Raw genomic sequence first — 6,000 nt, 5'->3', positions numbered from 1 at the left:
AAAGTGGTGGTGATCTGAAAAGGAAAGAACCTTGGTGCTGTAAACGTCAACATCTGACACCTCTCCATAGCTACCTGCCTGCCTCCAGCCAGCTCCAAGGCTATAATCAACATCCATCAGGCGATCCGGCATCTCTGGCCCTAATGGGTCTTGCCTATATATACACCTTCCCTTCATCCCAAATGGCATCCTGTTTCCCATATAGTGCACTACTCTTGCACAGGTCCTGATCAAAAGTAGTACACTACATAGGGAATAGGGTGCCATTTGGGACTAATCCTATATATACACCTAGCCATTACTGGCAGAGGTAGAGGAGGAGATCGAAGTGGAGGTCACAACGGTTCTCCCTGACGAGTGCCTCGGTTCCTTGGCCTCACGGCCGCTAATCTCAAGCAAAGCCAGAATTCTGTCAAACATGGGAGAGGGATAACGTGTTTGAGTTGGAGGGATGTATGGATCTGGCCTGGTGACGAGAGAGAGGGAGAGATAGAGAGAGAGAGAGAGAGAGAGAGAGAGAGGGCTTGCTCACACTTTTAGGCCTGGCGGAGTGTGTGTGTGTGTGTGTGTGTGTGTGTGTGTGTGTGTGTGTGTGTGTGTGTGTGTGTGTGTGTGTGTGTGTGTGTGTGTGTGTGTGTGTGTGTGTGTGTAGGCCAACTCAAGCTGAGGGACAGATGCCTCTTACTCACCCCGCCTCTTTCTCTCTCCCTCACTCTCCATTCCTCTCTCTCACGCGCCGTCTTTCTCTCTCTGGCTGCGATCGATAGCTCTCGCTCAGGGTTTTAATTAGGTAATCAGTAGAACATGGGCTTTTAAGCGTGGTGAAAAATCTCCCCTTAAAACCTGACGCGTCAATACCAATTAAAATAGCCATCTGAGCTGGGGCTAGGAGAGAGGCCATTGTCTTTTATGGCTTTCTAAGCAGCCTAATGTTGTAATGAAACTCAATGAATAGCTATTGAAATGATGAGTTAACCAAGAGGAGCGGGGGACTGGCATTAACCCCCTGCAAGGTGTATGAGGGACAGATAGGAAGGCTAGGCAGGCAGAAAGACAGACTAGCCACACAGAGAGAGTATCAAGGCTGTGCCACCCTCAGAAACACATGTAAAGCTGGGCTTAAACTTTTTGTATGGTTTACCTGTTGTAAATACTGGTGCCATAACAAGCTAGACAGTGACAAGTAGACATAGATAGCTTAGGTATTCAGCATATAATTAGCCATGTTTGTGCAGCATGCTTAGGTGCGTTTTTATCGGGGGAGTGGGTGTGTTTTCTTTGTGTCCTCATGCATATTTACTTTCTTGTGTTTGTGTGTGTGTACGTTTGTGCGGGTATGTTTTTGTGCATATGTGTGTGTGTGTGTGCATGTGTGTGTGGGTGTGTTTTTCTGTGCGTGTGTATGTTTACCTTGAGCTATAACTGTAAATGGTGGTTTGGTGGTGACAGTATAAGTGGTTCCCTGGTATTGTACCAGTGTAGTCAACAGCTTATCTCCACGCCAGGGGCCTCTGGGTGAAATCTAGCCCCCTCTCCAAGCACTGTGGTGGGATAGAGATTCAGACCAAGTTTCTATTGCTGGGTCATGTGAAAGTAGGCCGGAGTCCATTGCAGCCAATATACCTGACAGAGGGACAAAGACAGGAAGAAAAAGAAACATGTAATGTCAGACTTCCTTTATATTTGTTTCATGGTCTGAAAAACTTTAGGCCAATATGAACAACTATCAACTGACTTAAATAGAGTAAGTGACACAGATCAGTATGATGTGAGGTAAGGTGAACAAGATTTATAGGACAAGCTGTGAAACACAGGACGTTCTTCCACCAGGGACCAAGACTTAACATTGCCTAAGCATACAGTATGTATGTTCAAAGCAGCCATGTTGTTTGAGACATGAATGAACACCTTCAAAAAGTATATTTAACACATCAACATTTTCTGAGTTCGTAACAACCGTTTTAAAAAGTGCCAGATATGGGCAAAGATACATAAAAATGTATCATGTTACAAAATACTCCCCAAACAAATTATCTACAAACTACAAAATACCATTACCTACAAATATATTGCATTTTTCAAAAACAGAAAACAGAAAATACAAAAGTTGAATTGACCTCCCCTTTTTGTACCAGATTTACTATCCTCACTCTGGAAGTGCACCCCTGTCCTTCAACCTTCTTGTCAGCTCCTCCACTTGTTCACCAACACAACTCTCTCTGTGGCATTTGGCTTGTTACAACTTTTCCTTGGGTGTAAATATGGCATAAAACTTGTAACCGGGTTACTGTTAGAGTTCGTCTGGGCTCAAGCCAGATCAGGGAGAGGTAGCTGCTAGACTCCAACCATGCCATTGCCTGTTACTGTTAGAGTTTGTCTGGGCTCAAGCCAGATCAGGAAGAGGTAGCTGCTAGACTCCAACCATGCCATTGCCTGTTACTGTTAGAGTTCGTCTGGGCTCAAGCCAGATCAGGGAGAGGTAGCTGCTAGACTCCAACCATGCCATTGCCTGTTACTGTTAGAGTTCGTCTGGGCTCAAGCCAGATCAGGGAGAGGTAGCTGCTAGACTCCAACCATGCCATTGCCTGTTACTGTTAGAGTTCGTCTGGGCTCAAGCCAGATCAGGGAGAGGTAGCTGCTAGACTCCAACCATGCCATTGCCTGTTACTGTTAGAGTTCGTCTGGGCTCACGCCAGATCAGGGAGAGGTAGCTGCTAGACTCCAACCATGCCATTGCCTGTTACTGTTAGAGTTTGTCTGGGCTCAAGCCAGATCAGGGAGAGGTAGCTGCTAGACTCCAACCATGCCATTGCCTGTTACTGTTAGAGTTCGTCTGGGCTCAAGCCAGATCAGGGAGAGGTAGCTGCTAGACTCCAACCATGCCATTGCCTGTTACTGTTAGAGTTCGTCTGGGCTCACGCCAGATCAGGGAGAGGTAGCTGCTAGACTCCAACCATGCCATTTCCATAATATTTTTTTTTGGTGTGTATTGTTGATGACCATCGGTAAGCTATTAAAGTCAAGTATTGCTTGTTTCTAGGTGTGGCGCCCAGCGAGGTAAAGTGCAACCCTTTGATTGAACTGTTTGTTTTTTAATTTGTGTTAAAGGGGAAGGCTGAAGTTGTGTATTGCTTGGAGCCTTAATAGGTTTCTTATTGTAATTAACCCAGCTTTTTGTGACTCCTCGTTGTTTGTTGTGCTGTGTATAAACAAACAATCTGAGTGCAGTGATATCTCAAACATGTTTTGGTGTATAATATTGGAGTGGTATGATATCTCACATATTCTGGTATATAATATTGGAGTGGTATGATATCTCACATATTCTGGTATATAATATTGGAGTGGTATGATATCTCACATATTCTGGTATATAATATTGGAGTGGTATGATATCTCACATATTCTGGTATATAATATTGGAGTGGTATGATATCTCACATATTCTGGTATATAATATTGGAGTGGTATTGCCGTTGCCTAGTCTACGCCATTTTACCTGCTGTTGTTGTGCTAGCTGATTAGCTGTTGTCTCACCTACTGTTTTAGCTAGCTTTCCCAATTCAACACCTGTGATTACTGTATGCCTCGCTGTATGTCTCTCTCAAATGTCAATATGCCTTGTATACTGTTGTTCAGGTTAGTTATCATTGTTTTAGTTCACAATGGAGCCCCTAGTTCCACTCTTCACGCCCCTGATAACTCCTTTGTCCCACCTCCCACACATGCGGTGCCCTCACCCATTACTACCAGCATGTCCAGAGATACAACCTCCCTCATCATCACCCAGTGCCTGGGCTTACCTCCGCTGTACCCGCACCCCACCATACCCCTGTCTGCGCATTATGCCCTGAATATATTCTACCATGCCCAGAAACCTGCTCCTCTTATTCTCTGTCCCCAACGCTCTAGGCGACCAGTTTTGATAGCCTTTAGCCGCACCCTCATACTACTCCTTCTCTGTTCCGCGGGTGATGTGGAGGTAAACCCAGGCCCTGCATGTCCCCAGGCACCCTCATTTGTTGACTTCTGTGATCGAAAAAGCCTTGGTTTCATGCATGTCAACATCAGAAGCCTCCTCCCTAAGTTTGTTTTACTCACTGCTTTAGCACACTCTGCTAACCCTGATGTCCTTGCTGTGTCTGAATCCTGGCTCAGGAAGGCCACCAAAAATTCAGAGATTTCCATACACAACTATAACATCTTCCGTCAAGATAGAACTGCCAAAGGGGGCGGAGTTGCAGTTTACTGCAGAGATAGCCTGCAAAGTAATGTCATACTTTCCAGGTCCATACCCAAACAGTTCGAACTACTAATTTTGAAAATTACTCTCTCCAGAAATAAGTCTCTCACGGTTGCCGCCTGCTACCGACCCCCCTCAGCTCCCAGCTGTGCCCTGGACACCATTTGTGAATTGATCGCCCCCCCATCTAGCTTCAGAGTTTGTTCTGTTAGGTGACCTAAACTGGGATATGCTTAACACCTCGCCAGTCCTACAATCTAAGCTAGATGCCCTCAATCTCACACAAATCATCAAGGAACCCACCAGGTACAACCCTAACTCTGTAAACAAGGGCACCCTCATAGACGTCATCCTGACCAACTGGCCCTCCAAATACACCTCCGCTGTCTTCAACCAGGATCTCAGCGATCACTGCCTCATTGCCTGTATCCGCTACGGAGCCGCAGTCAAACGACCACCCCTCATCACTGTCAAACGCTCCCTAAAACACTTCTGTGAGCAGGCCTTTCTAATCGACCTGGCCCGGGTATCCTGGAAGGACATCGACCTCATCCCGTCAGTTGAGGATGCCTGGTCATTCTTTAAAAGTAACTTCCTCACCATTTTAGATAAGCATGCTCCGTTCAAAAAATGCAGAACTAAGAACAGATACAGCCCTTGGTTCACCCCAGACCTGACTGCCCTCGACCAGCACAAAAACATCCTGTGGCGGACTGCAATAGCATCGAATAGTCCCCGTGATATGCAACTGTTCAGGGAAGTCCGGAACCAATACACGCAGTCAGTCAGGAAAGCTAAGGCCAGCTTCTTCAGGCAGAAGTTTGCATCCTGTAGCTCCAACTCCAAAAAGTTCTGGGACACCGTGTAGTCCATGGAGAACAAGAGCACCTCCTCCCAGCTGCCCACTGCACTGAGGCTAGGTAACACGGTCACCACTGATAAATCCATGATTATCGAAAACTTCAATAAGCATTTCTCAACGGCTGGCCATGCCTTCCGCCTGGCTACTTCAACCTCGGCCAACAGCTCCGCCCCCCCCGCAGCTCCTCGCCCAAGCCTCTCCAGGTTCTCCTTTAACCAAATCCAGATAGCAGATGTTCTGAAAGAGCTGCAAAACCTGGACCCGTACAAATCAGCTGGGCTTGACAATCTGGACCCTCTATTTCTGAAACTATCTGCCACCATTGTCGCAACCCCTATTACCAGCCTGTTCAACCTCTCTTTCATATCGTCTGAGATCCCCAAGGATTGGAAAGCTGCCGCAGTCATCCCCCTCTTCAAAGGGGGAGACACCCTGGACCCAAACTGTTACAGACCTATATCCATCCTGCCCTGCCTATCTAAGGTCTTCGAAAGCCAAGTCAACAAACAGGTCACTGACCATCTCGAATCCCACCGCAACTTCTCCGCTGTGCAATCTGGTTTCCGAGCCGGTCATGGGTGCACCTCAGCCACACTCAAGGTACTCAACGATATCATAACCGCCATCGATAAAAGACAGTACTGTGCAGCCATCTTCATCGACCTTGCCAAGGCTTTCGACTCTGTCAATCACCATATTCTTATCGGCAGACTCAGGAGCCTCGGTTTTTCGGATGACTGCCTTGCCTGGTTCACCAATTACTTTGCAGACAGAGTTCAGTGCGTCAAATCGGAGGGCATGCTGTCTGGTCCTCTGGCAGTCTCTATGGGGGTGCCACAGGGTTCAATTCTCGGGCCGACTCTTTTCTCTGTGTATATCAATGATGTTGCTCTTG

The sequence above is a fragment of the Oncorhynchus kisutch genome, linkage group LG1, assembly GCF_002021735.2.
Source record: "Oncorhynchus kisutch isolate 150728-3 linkage group LG1, Okis_V2, whole genome shotgun sequence".
Taxonomy (NCBI): domain Eukaryota; kingdom Metazoa; phylum Chordata; class Actinopteri; order Salmoniformes; family Salmonidae; genus Oncorhynchus; species Oncorhynchus kisutch.
This window is presented reverse-complemented; position numbering follows the sequence as displayed.